At 38.5% G+C, this 17,213-nt stretch overlaps 1 pseudogene; it reads left to right on the top strand.

Annotated features, from left to right (window-relative positions):
* Window positions 1–254: 254 nt before the first annotated feature.
* LOC118348643 lies at window positions 255–1,498 on the top strand (annotated as a pseudogene).
* Window positions 1,499–17,213: the final 15,715 nt, after the last annotated feature.

Raw genomic sequence — 17,213 nt, forward strand, 5'->3', positions numbered from 1 at the left:
TAATATGTGCATTTTCTAACGGTAACATTTTGAACACTTGTCTCCAACGGTAAATTTTTTTTTTCTTTTCTCCAACGGCAATTTTTTTTTGTTTTCTCTCAAACGATAATATTTTTTGTCCTATATGTAATGGTAACTTTTCCCTCTATAAATACGCATTCTGCTTGCATTCACATTCTCACAATCTCAAGTCTCAATTGATCTAAAGAACCAAAATTCAATAGTCTCCCCTGATATCTCACTCCCTTTATCAAATGGCTCGTACCTTCTTTCACAAATCGCTCACATACTTATCCTCTAAAGATGAGTTGGATGTTGTTCTTAATGACGAGGCCGATGGACAGTCACTAAGGAATCGTGCCAATCGTCAATGCCGTAAATTTATTTGGCGTGATCATATTCAAGGGCACGAGTGCCTATTTTGCGATTATTTCACAGAAAATCTAATATATCCCTCAAATCTATTTCGAATGAGATTTCAGATGAGTCGTCCCCTATTTCTCCGTATTGTAAATGAGGTAGAGTCTTACCAACCGTACTTCGTCCAGAGAAGAGATAATGCCGGAAGACTCAAATTATCATCTATGCAAAAGATAACCGCAACACTTAGAATGTTGGCTTATGGGGTTACTGGACATTTATGGATGAATACATACGTATTGGTGAAAGCACCGCAATGGAGAGCCTTAAAAAATTCTCTAAGACAATAGTAAGTGTTTTTTTAGATGAATATTTACGGTTTCTAAATGTCAATGATATTGCTCGATTGCTTTCGGTTAGTGAACAACGGGGATTCCCAGGAATGCTGGGAAACATTGACTACATGCATTGGAAGTGGAAAAATTATCCTGCAGCTTGGAAATGTATGTACTCTGGCCACATTCGTGAACCTAATATTATTTTAGAAGCAGTTGCTTCATATGATCTCTGGATATAGCATGCATTTTTTGGTATGCCCGGTTTACATAACAACATTAATGTGCTAGAGAGATCTTCTATTTTCACAGAACTTGCTCAAGGGCGTGCTCCTTCAGTCAATTACACAATCAATGACACCCACTACGATATGGGGTATTACCTTGCGGATGGTATTCATCCCAAGTGGCGAACTTTTGTGAAGACGATTCCATCACCACAAGGGAATAAGAAATTTTTTTTTTTTATGAAAGCACAAGAATCCGCAAGAAAAGATGTCGAACGTGCATTCGGAGTACTTCAACAAAGATTTGCAATCATTCGTGGACCTTCCCGAATGTTCAAAGTTAAAGAACTAACAAATATAATGAAGGCATATGGTATTCTACATAATATGATAATTGAAGACGAGCGTGATGATAGTGAGGTATCGAACATTGAGTATGATCAACTTGATGATGAAGTCCTCGAACTGTCACACAATCATACTGATAAGCTTACGGACTTCATCCAACGTCATCATAATAATAGAGACACCTCGGCACATCATCAGCTCCAAGCAGATCTAATTGAACATCAATGACTATTATATTCCCAACAGTATACATGTCGCATAATTAATTGGTATTTCCTTCATGTTATAGTGACTATATTTAAGTTAATGAAATTTCAATTCGTATTTCCTTTATGTTAGTATTGGATATTTTTTTTAATTAAATTTTCATTCGTATTTCGTTCATGTTCATAGTGATTATATTTGAGGTAATCAGTAATAGTTTCTGAAATTGTAATAGGCAATTTCCTTGTTTCAAAATATCAATTTACACAATCCAAATTAAAAATTAAACTGTCTTAGTATCAAGAAACTTGTCATCCATCATTGTTTGAAACAAACAAAAAATAAAGAAATAAACTTTTTACATAAAAACAAATCAATCCAAATGTCCTGCATCATTGCGTCTCAACATGATGTCCCTTTGCAGTTGCTCGAAATATAACCGTTGCAGTCCTGGCATGGCACTCACGTCCATCATCATAATGCGCTGATCCGTTTCCTTCTTGGCGAGCTCTAGTTTCTCCGCCTCTAACCTCAGTCTTTCGTCTTCTTGACGAATTTTATTTAACTCTTTTTCCTTCTCATTTTTCATCTTCTCAGCGTCCAACCTCAGTCTTTCATCCTCGAAACGGATGACATTTAGCTTTTTTTCCCTGTCATACTCCATATTTTCGACCCTGAGATAAAAATACTCTTTCTCTTGAGCACGTGACTCCTCCAAAAGCATATACTTCAACTTGATGTGCCCAACAATCTCTTGTGCTGACGTGGCCTGGGCCTTTCATTTTCTTTTCTCAGCTTTCCTTTCCATTGGCCGGTCCAATTTGATCACGTCATCATCCATCACATTGTCCACCGTGAGATCAAAAACTGAATCCATCGTCACCCCAAAACATCGAGTCCGGGTCGAGAACATCGTCTTCCTTCGCTTTAGATCCTCCTTTGTCGAATGCAGTCCCATTTAGGTTGGTCCTTTAATAGGTGCCAACAATGCTAGAACTGGAAGGAGCATTTCTCTAGCGATGCGTACATAACCTTTGCCTTGTCAAACTTGCATGCAGGGAAAAAAATTTATGTTAAACCAATGTATAAAAAAATTAATTATTCATAAAATAAGTAAGTATTCTACCTTGTCTTGCTCGGTCATGCTACTTTGATTCAACCCTTCAACCTGCACTAGTTTGGCACAAAATTTGTTTGTGGCCTTTTGAATAACCGACCACCGATGTATTAAAGACTTGATGGTTCGATCATTTGTGGTTTATTTAAATTGTTGAAAGTATTCAAAAAAATTTTCCCAAAGCTGGGAGTGTTTTTGATCTGTTCTTTGGACGACATCAAGGCTACAATTATGCCATGCAGAGACAAGTAACTTGTCTTCCTCAGGGGTGAAGTTCGCACCCCTAACTGATTTCCTAATGCCGATAAGATCGTTATGGGGTAGGGGTGGAGAGTCATCAACAGTCATAGGAGAGTTTCCACTTTGCCCACCGTAAAGTGGGGTCTACTTGAAGATCTTCACTCAAGAGGTTGGTGAATGACATATATCTAGGGTCTTGTGAATCCATCTCTAAAAATGCATTGAAATGTTAGACACTTAAGTATGAAGTTTAAGGTTTTTCCAATCGCCGGCTCATGAACCAAATGGTGACTTCTACGAAATTTGACCACCCATTCATGACATGAACAACCAGTTGCCACTACTTGTTGGCCGTCCGGGTTACCTAGCCATTGAGTAAATGACCATAAATTTCCTGTATCTCCACCAGTCTTTGTCATCATCACATCCGAGGGAGTTTAATTTACACATAATTTTTTTTATCACAACATAACTTTTTCAAACAATGACACAGCAAAAAAGCAATCGAACAGAACTGACCAATTCACATATTCACACAAAACAACAACCAAACAACAATACAAATCACAAGAATGCTAAATAAGAGCATTCACATCCGGTTTCTTCATATTGAATTTATAAATAAATGGGGCTCCGAATGGTGGAAATATTGACAGCATGCGTAAGCAATAAGCCATTCACATTGAATGGCTGCAAAACCCCATCCGAATGTCCATTGCATTTTCTGGAAAGTACCAGAAATTACAATATATCCTCACCCCGCCATATCGGTAGGACCCTATTAACACTTGTGAATTAACCCGCACTATAACACCATCATCACAGCCTAATAACTGCCCCTCCCCCTAGAGATACGAAATATTGCAAAAGACCCAACAAAACAACAAATTAATGAATGGATAACCACAAACAATGATAAATCACATTCCATAACCACAAACTCCACCAAAATGGTATCAAAACCAATAACCCCACAAATTCCATAACCACAAACTCCACCAAAATGGTCTCAAAACCAATAACCCCACAAAATTCCATAACCACTTTGTCCACCAAATTCTTCTCAAAACCAATAACCTCACAAATTTCATAACCACAAACTCCACCAAATTCTCCTCAAAAATATCGTCAAAACCAAAAACTCCACACATTTCATAGCCACAAACTCCACCAAATGCTCCTCAAAACCAAAACCCCACACATTCCATAACCACAAACTCCACCAAATTTTGATAAAAATAAAAAACCCCATAAATCTATATGATTTTTTTCATCAAATTCTCTGCATTTCAACAGTTAACACAGCCAATAGTCAACACAAAAATGATAGAAACAAAGTAATTAAAAAAAACACAAATAATTTCCCATAACTTTCTTGGCAGCCAAACAACTTGAGAGAGCCAAAATAATACAGAGAAATCAATGGCAACGCATGTCATAAAAATGAGAATCGGTTTCCTCAACAAAGCCCAAAATCACAAACAAACCGAGAGTGAAAAAAAAAAATTGCAAATCAAACAGTAGACGCTTCCATGGTGTTTCTTGGAAGCCAAACAGCGAAGAGAGCCAAAATAATACATAGAAATCAATGGCAACGCAAGAATAAAAATGAGAAGCGGTTTCCTCTAACAAAACCCAAAATCATAAATTGAATCCCTCAGATGAAAAATCAAAACAAAATACAAATCAGTGAAAGTGAGCCATAACTTTCTCGACAGCCAAACAGCGAAGACATCGCCGAGCCAGAGACAGAGTTGAAGACCTTATATGCTTACCTTGATCATGGTGTCGGGAGGAAGAACAATGGGAAAAGAGAAACATAGAAGGAGAGAGATATTCCAATAAAGTGAGGGAAAATGAGGAAAAATTAGGGAAAATTAGGGAAGAGAGAAATGGTTTTGATTTTGAAGAAACCGAAGTAAAACTTACCAAAATTGCCGATGGAGAGGGGCTGCGTTCATTGGTGTTGTGAGGGAGGGGCCAATCGATGGAGAGGATTTTCGCGGGACGAAGAAGACCCCAAATAGCGATGCTATAGTAGTTCCCCATATATGGGGAACGACTGTAGATACCGTATAAACAAACTGCAAAATGGAGATTGGGATGAAGAGGGTTTTTCTCCAAAATCCTAAAATAATCCCTAAATTATGGGGATGGGGGAGAGATGGAGAACCGAATGAGGATGCTCTAATATAACATTGTAAGACGAAACGGCTTTCACCATTAAGAAGTCGGCCATCATCGCAGCCGTGTTAGTGGCCTTGCCGGCCAAGACCTACAAGGTGATGATGGTTCCCATTGGCTAGACCATGTCCCCTGAAAACCCTTTGAATGGCATGGGTGGTGGTCATAGCCGGTTGGGGTCAATTCCAATCTGGGTGAAAGCATCCTAGAAAAGAATATCTATCAAGCTATCATTGTCGATCAAGATCCTTTTGGTTGTGAAGTTGGCGATGAGCATGGTTACTACCAACAGGTCGTCGTGTGGGTACAAGACCCCTTGTTTGTCATTGTCTCCAAAGGAGATGACTAGCATAGTTGAGCACTTCCTCTACTGGGGGGTCGCTTTGCCGAGTACACTTCTTCATAGTGAGCCCTCTGCTCGACATATTGGACTTTCTGTCAGCTTGCTCCAGCTCAGTTTTCCTCGGAGCGGTCAAAGCCCGAAGAATGCCCTCAGCATTAATGAAATAGTCTGCTTTGTCCATGAACTCTCGCAATGTCATGGGAGTTTTTCTTGCTAACTCCACCATGAATAGGTTTTGGGGCTACACACCTCCCAAGAGCACCGCTAGCATGATCTTCTCATCTTGATCGTATGTCATCATATGCTCTTTGTTGAACCTAGACAAGTATGCCTTCAAGATCTCATCCTCCCGCTGGTTAACAGTCAAGAGGTAGGTAGCCAAATGTTTTCTTCTTCTGCTTGCCATGAATTTCATCAGAAATAATCGAGCCAACTCGCCAAAACTATCAATAGCGCTAGGTAGCAACGCCCCAAACCACCCTCTCACACCTTCAAGGTCAGCGAGAAAGCTCTGCAGGCTATCTTCCTGGGGAACCAGTGCAGGTTCATATGGGCTATGAAGGTCTCCAAATGCTCGAGAGGGTCTTTAGACCCTTTGTACATCTCCATCTGGGGGACTTGGAACTTTGGAGGTAGCAGGGTAGCCATCACCTTCTCGCTATAGAGCATGTCCATGCTGGTGAGCAACTAGTTGACCGATGATGAAGCCCCCGTCCTCTTTGTCATCTCCTCATACTTATCCATGAGGTTGTGTAACTCGTGGTTCATCCTCTTTCTTTCTTCCTCGTTGGCGTCTACGCCACCAGTGCTTCGAGATACTGTATGTTTGTTTTGACTCGGTCCCACATCCTTTTGCAGCTCGCTGTTCCTCCACCTTAAAGCTTCGTTTTCTCGTAGAAGATTCTCCACTTCCTCCGCCATCTTCCTTATGCGCTCCTCCAGGTATGCAAATCTTCGTCTGAGAGCATGTTGTAGCTAACATACAAAGGACACGTTTATTTTTATAAGAATTCCACAATGGCGCCACTGTTGACCATGTGTTTCGCACACCAAGAACTAGGCTCAGCCACCTGTAACACAGATAAGATGGGGGGCTTGGGGTTGAAGGGTACCCTCTAATGCCTAAGTTAGTATTCTTTTACCTTGGAGAGAATTTCAGTAAGCAGGAGAGCATATGTCCTGAATTCTAACCTGGTGTTTGACTTTTATACTGCACACCGACATGATACTCTGTACCCCATACCAGAGGCCCTGGTATCTCATACGGGATACCACGTCACTACCTTTAATGCGGCGTGGCTTCCCTGGGCCACACCTTGGTGGCAGGTGAGTGCGGCCACCTTCCGTGCGCTTTGTTAACGACAGGGGGTGCTTCCATGATCCCTATCCATATCCTGTATTCGATCCTTAAATGCAGCGTGGCTCTGCCACAACGTATTTCTACAAGGTGGTGTCAGGGTAGGTGGCATCCATCTTTCCTTGTCAGTCGGTTTCCCGCTCATGCCTAGGACTTCTTCTTCCTTACTCAATATGTGGGCTGACAATACTATTGGACTATAGGCTTCCATGACAGACTTGGTCCGACCCAGGATGTAAATACCTCACCTAGTTTTGGCCAATCTCTGTAAATAACTCCCCTAGTTTTGGCCTAGCTCAATAGGGGAAGTGAACATCCCTTCTAGTTTTCTTACATATAGTGCACATATAATCAAAATCTAAAGGATCACCTTTCAATTATAAAACTGTAATTACAGTGTAATTACATAAAGATAAAAAATACTAATCATCTTCAAATCATGAAGCCCACAACCATGTTGGTTCTTTTGATAAGCAACAACTGGGTCCTTATTCACTTTCATGACAATTTTGAGGGAGGTTTTTGCCATACTCTTATCTCTTATACAGGTTTACAATTTCGATATCCTTTTCACAAATAGGGTACAATGGAATCCAATGTTTGATGAGTTTCCTTTTGTTGGCAGCAAAAGATTACAGACTTTCTACAACATCTCCTATTCAAATGAAATGAACAAGTTTTTGGTGTCATTAACTCCTTCCATACTAAACCATCTCTGCTATACATTCTTTTGGCACTCACCCTATAAGGGGAGCTAACCCAAGTTGGCACTCAATAATTTATGGAGTCATCAAGAATGTACATCAAATAAGAAACAAGGGGAAATTGTTTTGAAAGTGGGCACTTGCAAAAGGTTAGTGGTTTACATTAATTTTCTTCCTCTTATTCCGAAATGTAAGGAGATCCTCACATCCGGCTCTCCAAAATCATTTTAGAATTTTAGCTTTGCTATATTAAATTCCTAAATTTTGAGAGACTACTATGGGAAAGCTGAAGATTTTTTTGATTTTTTTATTGTAATATAAATATCTAATTAATTTTGTTACTCATTTTTCTTCTAATCTAAGAAACAACTAAATTAGTCATAAAAATCATTTTTTCATTTTTTGTTAATGTGAGGCAAATCTTATTTTTATATTTTTAAAGTACATTGATAAAAATGATTTTTTTATTAAATATTTAATTCATTTGTATTGAGAAAAACACATTACCATAGCCCATATATCATATAAGCTATTTTATGAAAACTAAGAAAAGAAGAATTTTTTAAAATATTACCATTGAAAACAAAAATATATGTTAAAATATGAGCAATAATAATATTTGAATTTTTGAAAATAGGATGGAAAAATATAAAGTTTAAAGAAAACAACAAAAAAAGAATATTATAATAGAATAGAAAATGAATAAAAAGGAATATTTTAATAGAGTAGATAAACTTTTGGCTTAGGGTGATGTGAATGTTGAAGGGATTGGGAAGGATGGGATTGTCCCTCAGCGATTGATATTGCTCTCTCTCTCTCTCTACAACTCCTACATGTTGGACTGTGAGGAGCAACCCAAATTAGGCCTGTGCAAAAAAGGGCTTGGCCCGATCAATTCGAAAGGCCCGACGTGGGCCCCCCAACTAAAGTCGGATTCAATGGGTCAAACCCAATACCAGGTTTATTACACCTAATATCGGTCGAAACTGATCACCCGTCTTTTGCGCGGAGTCAAGACTCCTCCCAAAGCCACATTCTCTATCGTTATGTCTGATCACCACGAAATGGCCAAGCTCGTCTTCGTAGTTACCGTTACCTTATTCTTATTTGCACTCTGCCATGCTTGTATTTCGTCAGATTCAATCCAGAATGACGCCATCATCAATGAACCGAAGACAGTTTTCTTCACCTTTCCCCAACCTAATTACTACCCTGCGATTAGTTTTCAACAACCCAAATAAAAATTAAATTCCAAAACAATTTGGGGGATAGTGGCTCAAGGGAAAAAAACAGAGGACACACAAAGGTAGGAGAGAGAATGGGAGAAAGGCTTATCATGAGTGCGTGTGTGACAATGTACGGTGGTTGAACTTGCTATGACACCAAATTTATAAATCTTCCACCCACTGAGCCGAGAAACTATCAGAGAGGAGTAATCTATGAGAGGGAAACCAGGGGGGGAGGGTTGGTGACAATAGAGAACAAATTAATTCGTGTGAGATGCACATATCGAAACCATAGAACTTACCAATGTTAGTGACAATGGAGGTGGTGTGGCTTTATGGTGGAAGGAAACCCTCGAATCGTCTGTTGCCTCGTGGAGGGGTGCTTCAGATCCCAACAAGGTGGGCCAAATCCGGTCACGAGGGACCCAGGCAACGAAGTCATGGAGCACATCCACGAGTTGAAGTTGTGGGGCCCAAGCTTCCATGACAGTGAGGTTCCTGTCACAAGCAACGAAGGCTTCGAATGAGAAGGGTTGAAGGTGAAGTGTGAAATGTGGTTGGTTTTTTTGAGATTGAAATGGTTTGTTTAACCAAGAATTTTTAACCCAACCCAAATGGGCAGGGTAGGGTTTGAGTCAGGTTTATTTTCATCCTTACTGTTTTGGGGTCAGGTCGGGCCCAAAACAGATTTGGGCAGGCCGGGTTGCGGGCATAACCCAGATGAATCGAGAGTTGGGGAAGCCAAAGCTACAATGCTAGCCATTGAAAAAAGCACGAAATTTGAGAATCGACTATATCCTTTTAGAGGGTGTCACACACCTGGGTGAATAGTAAAATCGTAGTGAAAAGTCCTTTTCGAGGAGAGCACCTCTAGAAAGAAGAAAAATGATAAGAAGGGAAATAACAGATTTGATCACTTTTTTGCTTGTCGTTACAATGTTCCTTGCACAATATACATATAGTCAAGTTCTCGTAACTAATTCATCTATCTATGGGCCCTAGGCCTGGGCCATGAACTACAATACTTAAACTAACATTATATGGCCATCGGCAGAACTTATGGAAATAAATGGGATAAGTAGACCTAGTTACAAGTATGGGCCTTTCGGCCATACAACCAAACTAAACAGAGAACAAAAAGCCCATAACGACTAACTAAGCCCGAACGCTCAAACTGACTAAACACAAAACAACATCGCCCAACTGAAGTCTTCTACTTTGTTCAGCTGCCAACTGTTCGAGCTTCTTCCCCTTTCCCAAACCATAGATCCTTGGACGATGACTGACCCTTCCCTTTAGAACACCTTGCCTGCAAGGTGGGGAAATGATTCCTTCAGTTGTGAGTAGGTCTCCCAAATGGCCTCTTTTGCTCCTTGTCCTTGCCAATGAAAAAGTAGCTCGATCTTGGCCTTGTTCCCGGATTTCTTCATACGTCGTCCTAGCACCTCTCTAGGCTCCAAGTGGAGGATTCCATGCTCATCTACTAGTTGGGTGGATCCGAATCCCTAAGGTAGATCCAATTTATAAGCAACCATCCCAACTCGCTGCACTATTTGGAAGGGCCCAACATAGCAGGGGGCCAGCTTGAGGTTATGTCGTTGGTTCACTGAATTATGTCTGTAAGGCTAGAGCCGAAGGTACACCATACCCACTCCCCTTCTTAAAATTCTTGATCTTTTCTTTTAAGTCAACATACCTCTTCATTCGATCTTGGGCCTTATGCAAGTTATGTCGGTCTCCCTAGACTTGTTAGATTCTACTACTTCCATATTTGTTGTGTTTGGATTGTAATCTTTCAACCATGGGAAGGGATACCCATAGAGGGCTTGGAAATGAGTTAACTTTGTAGACATGCGTGGGGTAGTGTTATACCACCACTCGGCTAGGGGGAACCAAAGGGACCAGTCAGTGGGCCTGTCAATAGAAAAATGCCTGAGATAGTTTTTTAGGATTTTATTTACTGCCTCGATTTGGCCATCAGTTTGGGGGTGGTAGGCTATGATCACTAATAACTGCACCACTTATAAGGGAAAGAGCTCTTGTAAAAAATGGCTAGTGAAGGTGATGTCCCTATTAGCTATAATTAACAAGGGAAGTCCATGTAACTTAAAGATGTGTATGTGGAATAGCTCAGCAACACTCTTAATTGTGTATGGGTTCTTCAAAGGGATAAAATGGCTACATTTTATGAATCTGTCCACAACAAACCACAAACTGTTATACCCATGGGAAGTAGGCAACATTCCACAAAGTCAAAATATATGTAGGTCCAAGGATAATATGGGATAGGCAGTGGCTGCAGTCACCCATCACAACCCCTCACAAACTGTTTAACATCCTTCTTGAGCCTAGGCCAGAAAAAATCTCTTCTCACCCTGAGTATGGTCTTGTCATAACCCGAGTCCCCATCCTAGGGGTTGCTATGAGTCAATTCTAGTATCTTTCTCTTAAACTCCTCATTTTTTCAACCGTCACTTTCTTACACACATCACACTTGAGCCTAGACTAGAAAAAAAATATCTTCTTACCATGTGTTTGGTCTTGTCATAACTCGAGTTGCCCACTCTAAGGGCTATTGTGAGTCAGTTCCAGTATCATCCTCTTAAATTCCTCATTTTGAGGAATATACAATCTGTTCTTAGCAGGCCTCCCTTCTCAGTGTAATCTGAGCTGTGATTTCCCTCTCTAAAAAGTGAAATTAGGTGTTGTAATGGTTGATCAAAAGTATAGGTTGTCTTCAACTCCTCAACCCAATCTACAAAAGGAAAAGACATCAGCATCAAGGTTTCTTCATCCTCCATCATCTTCCTGGATAAGGCATCTGCTACCCCATTCTCCACCCATTTTTAATACTTTACTATGAAATCATACCCCAAGAGTTTAGACACCCCACCTTTGTTGCATTGGCGTACCCACTTTCTACCCAATCAAGTGTTTAAGACTTTGCAGGTTTGTTTTAATCACAAAGATCCTTCCCAACATGTAAGGTCTCTACTTAAGAACAACTAATACCAATAGAAATAGCTCTTTCTTAGAAGTGGATAGTAACAACTACCTTCCCTACAAAGCTTAACTGAAATATGCTAAGGGTTTTCCTTGTTGCATTAACACAGCTTCTATGGCAGTCCCTAAGGCATCACATTCGATGGTGGACGGTTTAGTAAAGTTTGGCAGTCCCAGTACAGGGGGTTGTATGACAACTTCTTTAAACTTGTGAAAAGCTAGCTTGGCCTCTTCACTCCAATGGAAGTCATCATTCCTTAGCATTCTTGTTAAAGGTGTTGTAATTCCACCATAGCCTTTTATGAACTTACGGTAGTACCTAGTCAACCCTAAAAAATCCCTAAATACCTTAAGTGAGTTTGGTAATGGTCAATCCCTCATGGATTGTAATTTATCTAGGTCAGCTCTCACCCCTTGGGCAGAAATTAAATGGCCCAAATAAGCCACCTTAATGCACCCAAAATGACATTTTGATAGTTTTGCATACAGCTGATGCTGGTTTAGGGTTTCCAAAGCCACTTGGAGATACTTCACATGCTCCTCTTCAGTCTTTCTATACAGTAAAATATCATAAAGAAATATAAGGATGAACTTTCTTAAGTAGGCTTTGAATATTTCATTCATTAGGCTTTTGAAAGTGGATGGTGTATTGGTCAACCCAAAGAGCATCACCAAGAATTCATAGTGCCCTTCATGGACTCTAAGGGCAGTTTTATGCACATATGTAGGCTTAACCCGAATCTAATGATAGCCTGACCTTATATCTAGATTGGAGAGAATAGTGGCCCCACATAACTCGTCCATTAGTTCCTCCACCATTGGTATATGATTTTTATCCTTAACAGTGACTTTGTTGAGCCCCCAGTAGTCTACACACAACCTCCAAGTGCCATTAGCCTTCCTAACCAAAAGAGCAATGAAGAATATAAACTTTGACCTCGTTGAATAGCCCCTGAATTCAACAACTCCTTGACTATCCTTTCGAGCTCACCTTTCTGAAAATAGGGACACTTGTAAGGTTTGATAGATATTGGATTTGTGTATGGAACCAAATTAATAGCATGGTCATGGGTTCAAGGAGGGGCAACCCCTTAGGTTCAGTGAACACATCAGAATATTGTTTTAACAAGGACTGCACTACTGCAAGAGTTGGTTTCCACCATTTTTTTCACGTTTTGTTTCCATTTCCAGTACTTGTAAAATTACCCCCCTTTTCAAGTTTGTTACCTTTGTTGAGGGATCATTCTTCTATTAGTTGGGTTGCAATCAACCCCTTTAATTTCATTGTTTCTCCATTATAAATGAACTTAATGGTAAGGTTTTTGAAATCCTAATAAAAACACCCTCACTCTATGAGCTAGTGAATACCCAGGACCATATCACACCCAGCCAGTACCAATACATGGGCTTTCATATGAAAAGTGGTACCTTGAATTTTTAATCTAATCACACTACACCTTCCCTCACTAGGAATCAACTCCCTACAAGCCACCCAAACTTTAACTTTCTCAGTAGGGTCTATGGGTATTTCAACCTTGTTCACCACTGCAAGGTCTAAAAAACTGTGTGGAACCTAAGTCCAATAAGATGGTCAGCCATTGAGCACTAATCTTCCCTTTAGTCCTCATCATTTCAGGATTACGGGACCTAGTTAATGCATGTAGTGTAATTTCAGGGTGTCCTCGGGTGAAACTCACTTCCCCCTTCAGTTTATGTCTCATTCACAATCAGAACTTCAACTTGTTCATAGTCCCCTTCTCCCTCACACAGTATTTCCTCCAACATAACTTGGGGTTTTGACATTTATGCCCTGGATTCTACTTGGAATCACAGTAATAGCATAACCCTTTCTCCATCCTCTCATTCATTTGAGTTTGGTTAATCTTTTGGATTGGAAGGGCAAGCTTAGGCCTCGTTTGGATACAATATTTTGAATAGTAGTGAAATTTTTTAATTAAGATGAGATGAAATAGTTTGTAAAAAATCTGTATTTGAATAGTGAGATGAGATGAGATAGTTTTTAATTTTTGGGATTTGAAAAAGGTGTGGGTCCCACTATTTTATAGAGTACCCGAATTGTGCACTGTTCATGTCAGTTTTCAATGTTCATGTACTGTTTAAGTCAATTTTGGCACTATTCACGCACTGGTCATATCAATTTTCACTGTTTTATACTGTTTATTTATTGTTCGTTTAAGTGGATCTTTTCAAAACTTAAGAGAAAATATTGTGTTTGGATAGCCAAAATTACCGTATGGTACAACTCCAGTGAGATGTTTTCATCTGTACTGGCTAACCAAACTAGGCCTTAGTTACATTTTTAGGGTGTTCCACCACTATAAACTGTGGCTTCTTGAGTATCCCGAGATTAGGGGAGTAAGTTGTACTAAACCTGGGGTTTCTCTTGGCTAAGTTCAAATTCTCCTCTTGTAGATTTGCTAAACTATAAGCAAATGTTAAGGTTGGGTGGGCTAAACATCCTTACAATCAGCCTTATGTCATCTCTCAACTGGTTGAGAAAACAACTCAATTTATAGGAATCTGACAATTCCTTCAGCCTATTCGACAAGGTTTCAAAGTTGGCCTTGTAATCTTCTATAGATCGTTGCTGTCTTAGCCTAGTGAGGGCCTCCATCAGGTCATCAACGGCATTGGGACCAAACCTTATCAACAAAGCTTTGATGAAGGTAAAGAACTAGATTACCCTAACTCGATTCCTCTAAGTCCTGGCACCAAATCAGAACCCTTCTTTCCATATGGAATGATGCTAACTTAATTTTATGATGTGGCAGGGTATTATTGAAGTTTACATAGTAAATCCAACTAGCTAGATCTTCACCTTGGAAGGTGGGAAACTCCATACACACTTTTTGAGCTTGTGCTTCCCTCCATGCTCTGCTAATTGATAGCCCCATCCCTGAATGGTGTACTTGCCGATCTTGATAGATGTTTTTTTTTGCAGCTCTACTGTTAAAGCTGCTAGTTGTTGTACTATGGAATCATTTTGCCTCTTGAGGGCCAGCATTTTAGTTTCTAGGTTTTGGTATTGTAAATCTGTGGACTTCTTTAGGCTCTTTTATTGTAAATCGATGGATTTCTTCAGGGCAGTCATCCCATCTTGTAATTGATTTAGATGTGTACATTCTGCCATTTGATGTACTCTTTAGCACAGAGATCGGTGTTCTCCGTACTACCAAGTTGTCACACACCCAAGTGAATAGTAGAATCGCAGTGAAAAACCCTTTCCAAGGAAAGCACATCTAGGAAGAAGAAAAAGAATAAGAAGGGAAGTAACATATTTGATTACTTTTTTACATGCCATTACAATGTTCCTTGCACAGTATACATACTGTCAGGTTTCAATAACTGATTCATCTATCTATGGGCTTTGGGCTTAGGCCATGAACTACAATACTTAAACTAACATTATATGGCCATAGGCAAGTTTTATGGAAATAAAATAGATAAGTAGACCCGGTTATAAGTCTAGGTCTTTCGGCCTTACAACCCAACTAAACAAAGAATAAAAGGCCCAAAACGACAAACTGAATTCTAAGCCCAAATGTTGAAACTAACTAAACACAAAGCAACATCGCCCAACTGAAATCTTCTACTTTGTTAAGCTCTTAACTGCTCGAGCTTCTTTCCCTTTCCCAAACCCTAGATCCTTGGACGGTGATAATGGGTGACTCTTGTGAAATAATCATGGCTATCCGAAATGAACACAAAGAATAAAAGGCCCATAAAGGCTAACTTAGCCCAAATGTTGAAACTAACTAAACACAAAACAACATCGCCGAACTGAAGTCTTCTACTTTCTTAAGCTCTCAACTGCTTGAGCTTCTTTCTCTTTCCCAAATCCTAGATACTTGGAAGGTGACATAGGGTGACTCTCGTGAAATAATCACAGCTATTTGAAACGAACATCTCACTTCTGGTTGGAGAATCTTTACCGCAATCAAAGATATGACCTAGAATCTCAGGATCCATAGAAGTGGCAACTTTGTTTCGTACGACATAGCCAAATGGGAAGCTTCATGTTGTTGGGAGGACTTCAATTTAATCCATCACCCCCACCTCCTAGACCAAACCTCCTTGACCCATGGAATCTTTTTGGATGTTCCTTCTGCTTTGCCCAAAAGGAGGGGGGAGAATGGAACATGTGAACATGTGAAACTGGCTTGACGTAGAATATTAATTTTTTTTCTCTTTTTAATAACAAATAGACATTTCATTCCTAAATAATAATATAAATAAGTTTTGCAAGTGTAAAGGACTTGTTTCACACTACCAATTGCACAAATGACACTTGCAGCAATGAAGAGACGGCGCTGGTTGCCCTATGTAAAATTTGATACTTAAGTGAGTAATAATATGAGAATAAGTATATGAAAATAAAGATGATGATGTTACCTCTACCAAATTATTTATAGAAGGATATGGCGTGATGACGATTAACTCTAATCACCAGTCATGTGTGTTTATCCTTTGTGATCCCTTATTTAATTGGAGAAGATGTCTCATGTTTTGTAGGAGTTATGTCACTCAGGATATTTATATCCAGTCCTGGGCCTCATTCCCAATTCTTCAAGGTTATCTTATCTGTAATTATGGTTACGAGTCCTCTATCTGTAGGGCACTTAGCCTTAAGCCATTAACAAGTCTTCCTGGACTTACGGGTGGGCTTAGCCTTATAGATGAGCTCGAAGCCTAGGGGTCTAAGGGTGCGTTTGGGTAGTGAAAATACTTGAGAAGTGTTGAGAATATTTGTGAATAGTTATGAGTAGAGATTGGAGTGAGTTTGTGGGTCCCATTGAGAGTATTTTGAATTGTTTGGATATGTGAAGTATGTTGAGTTATTGACTTTTGGGTAGGTAGTTGAAAAATGTGTGGGTCCCATAAATATTATAATGATTTTATTATAGTAATTTTTTAATATTAATAAATATTGTAGTGATTTTATTTTTATATATAATAATGATAAATATTATAATGATTTTATTTTTAATTTATGTATAATAGTGATAAATATTATAATGATTTTATTTATATATATAATAATGATAAATATTATAGTAATGTTATTTTTTATTTATATATTACAGTGATTTTATTTTTAATTTATATATAATTGTGATAAATATTATAGTGATTTTATTTTTTATTTATATATTATAGTATTTTATTTTTTATTTATATATAATAGTGATTTTATTTTTTATTTATATATTGTAGTGATTTTATTTTTTATTTATATATTATAGTGATTTTATTTTTTATTTATATATTGTAGTGATTTTATTTTTTATTTATATATTATAGTGATTTTATTTTTTATTTATATATTATAGCGATTTTATTTTTTATTTATATATTATAATGATTTTATTTTTTATTTATATATAATAGTGATAAATATTTTTTATTTATATATTATAGTGATTTTTTATTATTTTTATATTATAATGATTTGTTTATTTATATTTAATAGTGATAAATATTATAGTGATTTTATTTTTTATTTATATATTATAGTGATTTTATTTTTTATTTATATATAATAGT

The sequence above is a fragment of the Juglans regia genome, chromosome 6 (genome assembly GCF_001411555.2).
Source record: "Juglans regia cultivar Chandler chromosome 6, Walnut 2.0, whole genome shotgun sequence".
Lineage (NCBI taxonomy): Eukaryota > Viridiplantae > Streptophyta > Magnoliopsida > Fagales > Juglandaceae > Juglans > Juglans regia.